The sequence below is a fragment of the Dreissena polymorpha genome, chromosome 4, assembly GCF_020536995.1.
Source record: "Dreissena polymorpha isolate Duluth1 chromosome 4, UMN_Dpol_1.0, whole genome shotgun sequence".
In the NCBI taxonomy this organism is placed as follows: Eukaryota; Metazoa; Mollusca; class Bivalvia; order Myida; family Dreissenidae; genus Dreissena; species Dreissena polymorpha.
The window spans coordinates 78,803,405-78,817,439 of record NC_068358.1 but is presented as its reverse complement, the minus strand read 5'-3'; the positions used below and the strand labels follow the sequence as shown (position 1 = coordinate 78,817,439).

Sequence of the window (14,035 nt, the reverse complement as noted above, 5' to 3'; positions counted from 1 at the left end):
TAAATGGGTATACGGGAATATTTTGTGCTGATGTTAAATGTTCAGTAATAAATATTTTGATGGATTACTCACATATTTGATATGATCTAGGATTATTTCAGAATGATAGGTTAGTAAATCTATGTTTGACTAGATTTTTTTATATACTCGCCTTTTGTCGTTTTAACATTGACTCTAAAAATCTGCGTTGAGTACGCCTCATAACAAAATTTGAGACCTAAAGACCATGGATTTGCTTTAACTCGAAGGAAATACTGGATGGATTGTACGGACTCATGCTTATCAATTTGTATGCCCATTCAAGCTGTGAGTGTGAATATTTCGGCTTGTATGGTCATGAAAAAATATCATCACAAAGTCAATATTTGTAGGATTTTTGCATGGTAAGTATGATTTTTAGATTTGTCATCAAATACACATTCGATCGTAACTCAAATCATGAAGAATAAACATTTTCCATGTGCTTTTCTGTCATTCTTCGTTTGGTCGTTGAAGGGTTCGGACGTGTTTTTCGAAGCTCTCGACGTCGTGACCTAATTATAATTTGAACTGCGCGGGTAAAGAACGCTCATTTGCGGCTTGGACATTGACCAATACGGACGTGTTTTTAAAGCGCTCTGAAAAAAGTTTTGACTTTTAAATTTTTTTTACTACGACAGAATCTTAGTTGACTGATGGTCTTTGACAAAGACAGACTTGTTTTTGTGAGCTCTGAACAAAATTTGACTTTTAAATATTTTTACGATTAAAAAGTTTCAGTTGACTTTTGAACGTTGACGAAGACGGACGTACTTTCGTGAGCTCTGACTATTGATGAAAAGTTTTCGCGTTATAGAATAGCGACTTGGTACTCAGGTTGTTGAATGACTGGATGACTGAAGTGTTAGGTTATTGTTATGAGATAACAACTTGACTTTGACTTGAGTTGTGAAATGAAATCATACTCTTATGCGATGTTAACTTTTGAACGTTTAGTATTGACTGACAACGAAATTTTGTGAGCGTTATATATGAAATGTTTGACTTACATTAATTTTTTTGAACGACTTGACTTCACTTTAAGTTTTGACATCGGACTGATCGGACGTGTTTTTTTAAGCTCTGACTGTTGTGAATAATTAAATTTATGTTGTGGTGTCAAGCGATTGACTGTCAGTTGAGGTTCAGATGTCGAGCTGTGCGGACGTGTTCATCGAGCTGCTGTCTACAAAAAACGTGAGTACAAATTTTTTTCGTTTTACTGTTTACAAGTTGCGTGATGATGTATGATGGTTGTAATGTGTTGGGTAGAAATTACTCAGTGCTGATACAGTGTCGATATGTTGTGATGAGCGATAATAGTGGATGATGGTGGAACAGAATATTCATTGAGCTATTTTGAGGAAGCGAACATATGATGGAAAAATGTTGCAAAAATATTAAATGCATGTGCTTATATGTACTAAATATGATATTGCTTTACTTGTATTTGCATGCTGTTAACATTTCTATTTTATTCCAGTGGGCTGTGGTGAGTATTGCAGATTTAACTTGTATGTGTGGTTTTTAGTTAACGATGCTTAATGAAAACTGTTATTGTACACTTAGTATGGAATGATGTGAATGATGATATGATGGGTAGAATTAATCAGTGCTTGTGTCTAGAAATGCTGAATGTTTATTGAAAAGGCTAAATGCTAGCCAGTACTAAGAGTTGAGCTACCGTGGGAATGTGAAACGAACTGATGGTGTAATATGATGGTGTATTGACATACTTTTCTTATATGTACTAAATATGATATTGCTTTACTTGTATTTGCATGCTGTTAACATTTCTATTTTGTTCCAGTGTGCTGTGGTGAGTACTGTAGATATTACTTGATTTTTAGTGTCTATGAATGCTGATGTATGATAGCTATAGCATGAGCTCAATGCTAACCAGTATTATGAGTTGATGTATTGTGGTGATGCTAATCGAACTGATGATGTAACATGATGGTGAACACTTACTGAATGCATAAAATTTATTGAATTGCATTTGTTGATATGCACTATAATATGATAAATGTATTGCTTTACATGTATATTTCATGATGTTTAATTTCAGTGGGCTGTGGTGAGTACTGTAGATTGTATTGCCTATGTATAGAATTCAATAAAAGATTATGACTGAAAACTGCTTTTGATTCTTTTTGAACAGTTTTAGGGACTATAAGTCTATAACAAAAATATGTCGGTTGGCGTTCATACAGCAATGTTTTGAGTAGTACAGAAATGTTTCTACGTTTGTGGTCGCCAGTTGTCTGTGATGTGTAAAGTGAAAAATACACGGAGCTTTGAATACAACAAACAGTTACTGTTTTAACACAGATTGTGTGCTATGCATTTTTCGATGTAGATCTTTTTCAGATTTGACATGAAATGTAGACCTGACATTTGAACAGAGCTGGGAAACGAAAAGGTAAGTTTGTTAAATTTCACAATGAACACTTGTGTTTTGACAAAAGAAGAGATAAAGTGAGTTTTGTCATCATCATGGTTTCTTTCAGAGTATAACTCGTGAACAGATGAAAACCTATTTTTTGCTAGATTTTCATGTACTCTTTTTTTGGATGATAAGTATGTCAGTAACTCAAAATCATACGGCTAGTACAGTATGGAACATGAATGCTTTGTTCAGATTTTCAGATGTGTGCTGGCAGTTCAAGTCTGGCAGCTGAAGTGAACAGTCGTGTTTTCTGGAGCTCCAACAATATGCTAGAAGGTAAGTAACTATGTTTGTTTTGCATTGCATGTTTTTATATGTTTCAGACTTTCAAGCAGAGATGTCATGCTGACTGGAGTTGAGCACAGGGCAGTGACAAAGTGAAAGGTAAGTACTTTTGACTGAATGTTTGTTCTATGCATGTTTTGTTTTAATACATTTCAGGAGTGCTTATCCAGTGATGATATGACAGTTGGAGTGAACAGTGGAGCCAAGCAGTCTTGTTTTTAGAGCTACTCAACAAGCCTTGAAGGTAAGTTTAGAATTTCTCAATGTTAGTGAATTGAAGTACTGTCACTTGCTTTTGGACAGTCGAACAGAACAGACGTGGTTGCGAGAGCTCTCATATCTGTTGTGTTAAACTGTTTTTATGATATGTTATGTTTGTTTGTTTGTTTGTGATGTACTATTTTTCAGATGCTGATGGCAGTGATGGGTTTTCAAGCTGACCTGAACAGAAAAGCACTCATATGGTAAGTACAAAATAGTTGTTATATGGGATGTTTTGTGCATGCTTTTATGTTTCAGGTGTACTTGCTGACAGCGACGAAGACGAATCAAGAAGAGGAACATTGTTGAGAAAGTGATTGGGACTTGCAAACAGGGTAAGTGTAACACTTGTGTTTGTTTAATTTGTAACATGCGTGCTTTGCTCTGTTTCAGATTTCACATGCAGAAATTAAACAGGATTTCAACTGCTGAGACACAATTCATCAAAAGTAAGGTAAGTTTTAATTCATTGATTTGAGTTGTACAATGTGTTCTTTACTTTATTTCAGATTCGAGTCACTGGTTTACACATGGAAGAAGATTTCCACGTCTGTTACTCAACTCTACAGAAGCAAGGTAAGTCGATCAAATTTTTGTTTTCATTGACTGCTGTAATGTGATGTTATGCTATTTTTTATGTGTGCTATGCAGAGATGGAGAATTCAATTTTAAGAAAGATTAACTGCTGCAGATTAGCTCTGCTCTGTGTTGATTTTTGTTCAAAAACGTTTAAAATGTATGTGTGTTTTCAGATGTTTTGTTTCAGTTGATGTCCAGATGGCAAGCAGTACAGACGTGCTTCTTGGAGCTGCCAAACAGTGAGTACAAACGTTTTATATTTTTCAGTTGTTTACTCATAGAAGTCTGTGAAAGATGATAACAAGGGTTGAATCTATCAGCACTTGTGTCTAAAAATGCTGATGTGTGACGGTTTACTGAAAAGGGTAAATGCTAGCCAGTACTTACACTTGAGCAACCGTGGGATGTCGAACTAACTGATGATGTACTATGATGGTGAACACTTACTATGTGTATCAAAATGCTTTTGTTGATATTTACTATAGATGATTTGATATTGGTTAACATTTGTTTGCATGCTGTTAACATTTCTATTTCATTTCAGGGAGCTGTGGTGAGTATTGTAGTATACATTTGTTTCAATAAACCATGATTAATGAAAACTGATTTCGATTCTTTTTTACAGTTTTAGGGATTATCACTCTATAACAACTCTGTCGGTTGGTGTTCGTGAATGTGAGCTTAATGTTTGAGTAGTACAAAAATGTCTTTACTTTTGTGATCGCCAGTTGTCTGTGATTTAAAGTGAAAAATACACAGAGCTATGAAGCATACACTTGTTTCAATATTTTATCAATGATTCATCAATGATAGTGTGCTATGCATGTTTTGATTTAGTTCGTTTCAGGTATGACATGACATGAAGAGTTGACAGTCGAACAGAGCTGAGCAACGCAGAAAGGTAAGTGTGTTTCATTTTAGTATGAACACTTGTATTTTGTTTTTATATGGTATGTTTTGTGCATGCTATGTTTCAGGTGTACTTGTAGTCAGCGACGAAGACGATTCAAGAAGAGGAACATTGCTGAGAAAGTGAATGGGACATGCAAACAGGGTAAGTGTTACAATTGTTGGTTTGATTTTTACCATGCATACTTTGCTTTACTCTGTTTCAGATTTCACATGCAGAAATGGTCTCATAGCAGTGCCAACAGTGAATAAGGATTTCATCTGCTGTGAAACAACTCAACAGAAAGTAGGTAAGCATTGAATGAATGCACTTGAGCTGTACAATTTGATGTGATGCTTTTCTCTGTTTCAGATTCAAGTTCCTGGTGTAGACAGAGAAATGTGTTTGAAGAAGGAATTCTACTACTGTGATTCAACTCTACAGAAGCAAGGTAAGTAGAAACAAAATTTTGGTTTAATTTAACTCATGTGTTTTGCACTGCATGCTATTTTTCAGGTCTCTCATGCAGTGAGGGAAAAGAAGAAGATTTCAAGAAAAAATCACTGCTGCAACTCAGGCCGATAACAAGGTAAGCGTTTACTATATTGTATACAAAATGTTTTTCTGTTTTACTCTGTTTCAGGTTTCAATTGCAGAGATGTTGCAGAGATGATTTGACAGCTTGTGGCAGAAAAGAAATTCAGCATCTGTTTCTCGACTCTAGCCACGAGGTAAGTCAAAACAAATATACTGGTTTGTATGTAATGTTGTTATGCCCTTCTATGTTTCAGACTTACATTGCTGTGACTGTTCCACAGTGGGTCAAAAAAGAGACGAATACAGGTTTCAAGAAGAAAATTGGCTGTTAAAAACCTGCACAAAATATGAGGTAAGTAAACTACTCTTTTGGTTTGTTTTGTGCTTTGTTATGCTTAACTATTTTTCAGATTGGAATGGTGGGTCGTTACAGAGCAGACTTTTGGACTACTGAGAAGTTGAGAAACAGAGAATGATTCAAGATCAGCTAGGTAAGTCTTGATTATTATGCATTGCTAAATGTTTTTTTCATTCCAGTATGGCTGTGGTAAGTACACAAACTTTCTATAATTTAATATTGAACTGTTTTTATGACCTGTATTCTGCATTGTAAAATGTCTGTTTTTCATTTCAGTATCCTGTGGTAAGTACACTAACTTTGTATAATTTCATATTGAAATGTTTTGATGACTTGTATCCTGCTATGCAATGCTTAATATATTTTTCATTTCAGTGTGGCTGTGGTAAGTACAATTGCCTTCTTTAATTTTCATATTGAACTGTTTTGATGATTTGTATACTGCTATGCAATGCTTATTGTTTTTTACATTTCAGTGTGGCTGTGGTAAGTACAATTGCCTTTCATATTGAACTGTTTTGATGACCTGTATTTTGCATTGTAAAATGTGTTTCTTTTTCATTTCAGTATGGCTGTGGTAAGTACACAAACTTTCTTTAATTTTCATATTGAACTGTTTTGATGACTTGTATTCTGCTATACAAAATGTGCTTTTTTCAATTTCAGGTCAGCAATGGTAAGTATAGTGTGTTTTTTTATGTATAATTTTGTATACATATTGTTTTTTTTCATCATAGCATGTATTTTATATTTATGCTTTGTGTAAGTAAAATGTTCATAAATCATTCTTATCTTCAAACTAAAAATGTATTGTGCTATGCAAAATGTCTGTATGATTTCAGTTGCCAGAGGTGAGTACCATTACAGTTGAAAAGTTAGTTTTGTTTAGTTAAAGTTTTGGTTCACAGTTCTGTTTGTTATTTGGCAAAATTTACATGTATGCATTGAGTCTTGATTTCAGCTCGATTGTGGACTGAAGAAGATTGCCCGCAGAGGGATTGGATACAAAATACAAAGTAAGTACTGAGTTTCTTACTAAAAGTTTTGAGTTGTATTCATTGTATGTTAATATGCTATGATTGCTATGAACATGACTTTTGTATTTCAGCGAAGACAACATAGGTAAGTAAAATTGTTATCTGTTTCATGTTTACTGTTACAGTTCAATATTGTGTTTATAAATTGTAAGTTGTACAAACACATTCAAAAGTTTCTAATCATGCTTTCGATTTCATTTCAGCTTTACTGCTAGACGAGTGTTCTCTACTACTTGACGAGTCAGCTTTACTACCAGGCGAGCAGTGACAACAAGGCGCCTTTGTGGAAACAACACAACAAAAAAGTGAGTATTAGTTGAAATTGTTTTACTGTATGTTATACTTAAATGCAAAATTGTGCACATAAATTGTAAGTTGTACAATTACAATGAAAGTTTCTGATCATGCTTTCTATTTCATTTCAGCTGTACTGCTAGACGAGCAGTGACAGAAAGGCGCCTGAACATGCAACACAAAACAAAAAAGTAAGTATCAGTTAAACAGTTGGTAGAGTTGTGTGTTTTTCTTTAGCAGTTTGTGTTTACTATTTTATTTGATACATGGTATATTACACATGCATGTTTTTATCATTTCAGGCTGTTTACTTTCATCGTTTACTGTTTAACACAATTTGCTTTTCTATTTTCAGTGCCAATATACAAACCTTGATGTGAACACCGAGTAGTCAATGCATACGTGTGGCGTACAGCTGCGACAAAACCGTGGGTCCATCGCACCGATAACTCGAACATTGGACCGCGTATGGACATCAGTGCAACTTTGTGAATCCATGTAACTTTGTGAATCCATGTAACATTGCGAATATGTGTCGATCGAAAAATGTGTACATTCTGCACTGAAACGAACTCGGTGTTGCAAGTGGCAAGTGTTGACAGTGTGTATGTTTATGTTTATGTTTTTACATGAAAACTAAAGGAGATTGTTCTCCTACCTTTTTTTTCCTTGTTTTATTGCGCTGGCCAGCAATATTGATGTATGTGTTTGTGTTTAAACTATGCAATACCAAAATCAAACAAAAATAAACATTAACAGTCATTAACTGTGTTTGGGCGGCCGAGGGGTTTAAGACTCCACAAGTGTGAAGCGCACTGATAGCACTTGGGGGTGAACACCTCGGTATTTCGGTGCTAAAATGTTTTCACGGTGCTTATCTTGACGCACTGTTAAGACTACCAACCAGTTAATGATTGCTTCATCTTTAAACAAAAAGTAAGTCTCTACTTTGGCACAAGAGACTCCAAGTACCAAATACCAACAATTAAAAAGCAGACGTTTTTCAAAACTATGATCGCTGAGATTGATAGTCAGATGGAGTCCTGCCCAGTTAGCTGTGTAGCGGTCTAGGGCGGGGTTGCAAGTCAATACGAAATGAGGCGCTATAAAGCAACTCGTCCCCGTTATGACCGTCAATACTTTCGACACTATCTGGGAATCCTTTCAACACCACATTGTTGCGCTGTTGGAAGGGTGGTAGGCACGCATGGTGACATGCCTGTGCTTTGCTATGCGACACCATGGTATTTTCGTACGGTGACACGAAATATCTTAATCTGGCTCTCTCAGAAACGCAGGCACGCGTTGACCGAACCTGACCGATGACCGAGCAATAACATTTCTATTAAGTGCTTCAATGCACAAAGTCTGCTAGGGCTGGGGTGGGAAGGCGACTTCTCTTGTACTCAGACAAGAGGAACGGTCACAAGTCCGTGAAAACGCCGAGTGACACCACTAGCTTTCAATCGTACAAAGCAAAAAACTTTCAAACTTTAGTTTGAGGTGAAATGATAAAAAAACTATATAAACAACTAACCGTTATAAGATATTTGCCATATGGACACAAACTATGCTACTCAATGTTGCGTTGAACATTAATTGCGCCTTACGAACTACTCGTGTTGAAACTAACATTGAGTGACTCGTAAACTTAAAGCAGTTACTCGCTTTTGACTGCATACACATTTTGTACAACGGCTCGTTATTGGTATGACTTGTCTTTCAATGAGACACATTAACACAAACGTTCAACAGTATTTAGGCTTTATATTGCGCTTGTAGAATATACGAACAAAACACACTATATAATCTACAATCGATCGCATAGTTAGCTACTTGAGTTGATATTGACAAGCGCTGGTCAATCATCTTGTTGGTAAGCTTTCGAGTGTACACAGTAGTTTGCAGTTTTGTTTCACACATAATACAAAATATGGATGAAAAAAATCTATATACATAACAGTTTGCGATATTAACTACTTTTGCCTCTTGGCCAAATCTACACTCGATCGCATAGTTTGCTACCTAGGTTGATATTAACAAGCGCTGTTTGAAAAGCAGTATTACTTCAATGCTATGGTTTGGTTGTAAGATAAAATACTAGTATATGATGCATTGATGTAACAGATATGTAGGCACATTCGTATAGTAGAAGAAAATTCTCAGCAGCAGCTGGTCTGCAAACACTACAATGCGATTTTGCAGTTTGATACGAACGTGTTTTGTTCACGTGAAGTTGAAATGAAAATCTGTCGTGTCTGATCAATGAAATATATTTGATAAAATAACACAGTTGAAAGGCAGTAACATATCTAAGGTTGTGCTATGTTACAGCTCCACAAATAGTTATTCGTCTTGCAAGATACTGGAACAGATGTCCACATGTTATTGTATATTATCTGATTTAGGATATTTTGAGAAATTATGCAACAGAACATTTCTGCAAGATGTGAAAAAAATATTTATTTAAATGGGATTTCTGAGGTTTAGCCATCGCCGAAAGGCCAATGTTTCTTCGTTAATGCATGGCAAAAGTAAAGGCTATATTGTTTGCTAGTATGCTAGTCCGTATTGCATATCGCAAGGTGGTAAAGCGGCTCTTTTCATTTCGCTGTGAAAAGAACGGTCACAAGCCCGTACAAACGCTGAGTGACACCTCTTGATCATGTAGCTTGTATGAAACGTGTTTATACAACCACAGTAGTTCAAAGCAGAACGCTTTTCCTTCTTCGAGGGAGAAGAAATCTGGGTGCAAGTCCCGGCTTTGGTTATAACACGAATACTACTCGCTGCTCAATAGCAATATTCATACTCTTACACAGTCAATATAATCTCGGGACCAAATGCCACTAGGCTCGATTTTGAGTTGCTACACTCATGATAAAAATGAACCAACACATTGACATTGAGTACGTGATTAAAATGTACCAGCAATTTTTCGCTAATCGGTATGTAGTAAAACTATTTGACAAATCTACGTTATAACTAGCACAGTTAAAATTTAACGTTTAAGCATTCGCTGATAATAGGCATGCAATAGCAATCCAACGCTGAAATGACTCACACTCCTACGCAATTAATTTTATCGCGGGACCAAATACCCATAGGCTCGATTTCGAGTTGCTGCACTCACAATTAAAATGAACCAACAAATTGTCATCGAGTACATGATTGAAATGTACCAGCAATTATTCGCTGATAAAAGGCACGCAATAGCTATTAAATTCTGAAATGATTCTGAAATGATTCACACACCTACACAGGCAATTTTATCGCGGGACCAAATGCCACTAGGTTCGATTTTGAGTTGCTGAGAATATTTATAGGGCAGATCATTTCGAAAATCATTAACGAACGTCCTACGTAATGACCCGGTAAAAACGATTTCAAAATCGTATGCCTATTTACAGACCATCAGCAAATTTATCTTTTGTCCCATGTATACTCAGCTGATGTTATCTTTTCAGCTTACTGAACAAAGTAAATACTTGATGGGTTAATGTATTCATACTACGTGCGTTAAAAATGTGAGCAAATAAAGTAACTTATGTAAAAACGAGGCCTGATAAAGACTTACTGTCAACAAATTCTCATTTTCACGTCAAACACAATACATCAGTGTTTTTCTTTCTCATGGCATGTTCAGTATGTAAAAACGTCGTGATGATGTTCAATTATATGAAAAGCATATCGTTACAAACTTATCGCACGACACAACGGCCCTGACTCAAGAAATTAAGATTCAATTGCCATACTTTTACCTAACACATACGTCGCATATCATTTATGTAAATTATAGCATTTTTCAACAGCAACTTCTCTGTTTGTTCATAATAGATTTCTAGCATAATTCCTTGGACACTTAGCAAACATTCAAACAGATTCGCCTTACAGCGTATTGCATAGTGCACTCATTTTTATGGGGGAAGAGGACAACGACAACGAGCGAGGCATGGTGTAGGGGAGATAACCCTGGGTTATGGTTAGGGTTAGGGTTAATGTTAGGGGTCGGGTTAGTGTTAAGGTTAGGGTTAAGGCTGACCCTAACCCAAACCCGACCCCTTACCCTAACCCTACCCCTTACCCTAACCCTCTAACCCCCATGCGCATTATAATACCAGGCCTCGCTCGTTGTCGTTGTCAGCTTCCTTAATCATAGTACTGACAGTACTGGTGTGACGATGCTTTTGAGAGAATGGATATAAAAGCATCAAGCTAAGTTTATCTACATCACCACAATCACCACAATTGTGTATGTTGGTACGAAAAAATAATTTGGTACAAAAAATTTGCGAAAAAAAATTTGGGTATGAAAACAAATTTGGGTACGAAAAAATATTTGGGAACCAAAAAATTGGGACCGAAAAAAAATTTAGGTACGAACAAAAAATTGGGGATGAAAAAAAAATTGGGTACGAAAAAAAATTGGGTACGAAATATTTTAGGTACGGAAAAAAAATTGGGGGAACGGGAAAGTAGTACCTGTGGGGAATTTGACCCACACTCGCACATTTTCGGCCCTTTCCGTCAAACATCAGATAAGTTCATCGAAGGCAATAGTATGAATACACATTTCGGAAGCGGTAATGCGGTCCTACCTACGCGCGTCAAAATGTAAGCGAAATATGTACACAAGTCTGTCAGGAATGATTGAATTAACGAAGAAAATCGTGTATTCATGTAAGTTTTTTGAAGAAATGTGCAGAAAATATATTAAACAAGAGCTGTGTTTGTGAAACACAATGCCCCCTGCTGCGCAGCTTTGAACCCATATATTTTACATTTGACCTTGAAGGATGACCTTGACCTTTCACCACTCAAAATGTGCAGCTCCATGACATACACATGCATGCCGAATATGGAGTTGCTATCTTCAATATTGCAAAATTTGACCTTTGACCTTGAAGGATGACCTTGACCTTTCACTAATCAATATGTGCAGCTCTATGAGATACGCATGCACGCCAATATTGAAAAAGTTATGGCCAATGTTAAAGTTTTCGGACAGACAGACAGACGCTTTATATTTGACATTTGACCTTGAAGGATGACCTTCACCTTTCACAACTGAAAATGTGCAGCTCCATAAGATGCACATTTATGCCAAATATCAAGTTGCTATGTTCAATATTAAAAAAGTTATGGCCATTAAAGTTTTCGGACGGACGGACAGACTGACACACTGACTGACTGACTGACAGTTCAACTGATATAAGCCACCCTACCGGGGGCATAAAAAGCAAAGGCAATATTTTTCACATAATTGTTAATAGTTTGATATCACAAAATGAAAGTGAAAGTAGAACTGTCAAAAATGACAACCTGTCAACGTGTTGTTTTTGCTGGCACGAGAGGGCGCATCGTCGGATACCCACGGCTGCTGATTACGCTCCGCTCATACATCACTTTAGGAATGGAGAGTAACGTAATGAATAGACCGGGGGTGTCCGACGATGGAGAGGGCGATTACACTCAATGTGTTCACATTTTGACCATAGGCTTTGTCAATGACCTTTATAGTATGGGTAGCTTTGATATTATTTATTGCTATCATGTAACTGCAAGATTGTGTATATGTTTACAATACACAAAGCATAAATAATTATATAAATATACTGATTGAGCTTATAATGATCTGAAAACTATAGCCAGGTAAATTAAGGACTTAAAATACAATTTTGTGTCCTGATTTCATGAAGAAATTACCATGCATGTCCTAGATTTCAAATTCAAGGCCCTGGTGTGTCACATTGGTAGCATTACTGTTAAACTGTTACCATGCTTATGAAATTAGTTTTTATTGAACTATCTAAGGAAATCAAAATCAGGCACTGATTTTTCTTGTTTTAATACAGTCATAGATCAGTTGTGGCCTCTGGGTAATGACCAATTTTTGCTTACTTGTCACACCCTTAAAACTTTCCACACGTCTATAATAGCAAATATGGATTTAGGCGATCTTCAATGGTACATTTAAACCAGAGTGCTGGTAAAGTCCAGTCACATATTTAAATCTAGGCCATGTCAAAATCAATGTGTCAAAGACAAATGAAAGATGCGTTCATTAATTATTGTCCAGTTGTTTACTACTAAGTTTTTATATAATATGACTGATGAACATCATGTGAGAGAAAATTTACATTATCATTGTATGTCAGGTTTAGCAACCTTTTAGATAACAAAGTATGCTAGTTTTCAATGTCGCTTCTGGGGATCAAACCCGTAGGGCTTTTAGGAAGATTCTGAAATTTTCGATCCCTCGAGAGCAACCAAACCAAAAATAAAGTCAAATATTGCCGACTCGGTTTTTTGAGTCGGTTCATGACGGATAATGGAGCTTGATTTGTCATTGTCGGCTCTGGTACTACTTACATGTACCCTGGGTTCTCTTAAGTATATTTACATGTACCCTGGGTACTGTATACTTACATGTACCCCAGGTACGGTAAATAAACGTAATTGTACTCGGTCCATATTAGACTGTACCCGAGTTGTATTCGCGCCCAAAATCCGATGTCGTAAAACGCGCAATCTATTATCTTAAACACACTTCTCTTCAAAAAACACTGCATCAACATGCTTTTTGAGTATGTGTTCCGATAATATAGAGGCCATTCTACAGAAAATTGACATAAATGTGTATATATAATTATTACAAAAAAGTAGTCGACAACGACTGATTTAGGGTTAAATTTCCCGGGTACATTTTAGTATATTTACCGTACCCGGGATACATGTAAGTATACTTAAGAGTACCCGGGGTACATGTACGTAGTACCTGAGCCGACAATGAACAATCGAGCGATACTGGAAGGTGCAACATCTCTCACGCCCCCCTTACATCGCCTTTAGCAGTATTCAATTCTCAACAGGAAAGTGCTGGAGTCATTGATTCCGGGGGACAAGAAAAACAATTGATTAATGTTCGAAATAAATAATTTGATTAATGACAATTCTGTTATTTGAGCCAGGTCACAGGAACCGCGAAGTCAAACCAGTATCCAATTAAATTATTTGTTATTGTCAGAAAAACGCTTTTAAGCAAACAGCTTTCAAGCGACTGCTGGCTGATCTAGATCCAAACTGGCCACAATCGCCTTAACCCTTTGCATGCTGGGAAGTTTGTCTTCTGCTAAAATGTCGTCTGCTGAATTTGTAAAATAAGCATTTTCTTCAATTTTTTTTCAAAGAATACAATCAGAATAGAAAACAGTTTGGATCCAGATGAGACGCCATGTTCTGTGTCCAAACTGTTTGCAAAGGCCTTTAAAATTCGGTCACGCACTGAAAGGGTTAATGACTCTTTTACTGTGACACAGTTCATTTAA

General features: G+C 36.4%; 1 long non-coding RNA gene across 21 annotated transcripts; it reads left to right on the top strand.

Annotated features, from left to right (window-relative positions):
- The first annotated feature begins 484 nt into the window (after positions 1–484).
- Positions 485–7,478, top strand: LOC127878893 (uncharacterized). 21 transcript variants are annotated; one of them, XR_008048828.1, is made up of 6 exons: positions 1,223–2,440; positions 2,660–2,743; positions 2,909–3,589; positions 4,137–6,718; positions 6,839–6,898; positions 7,063–7,478. It is a non-coding gene; the product is annotated as an uncharacterized LOC127878893 (long non-coding RNA). The 21 variants fall into 21 exon arrangements; XR_008048835.1 differs by having other exon boundaries at positions 1,223–2,743; positions 2,909–2,996; positions 3,272–3,589; XR_008048827.1 differs by having other exon boundaries at positions 1,223–2,743; positions 2,909–2,996; positions 3,161–3,589.
- Positions 7,479–14,035: the final 6,557 nt, after the last annotated feature.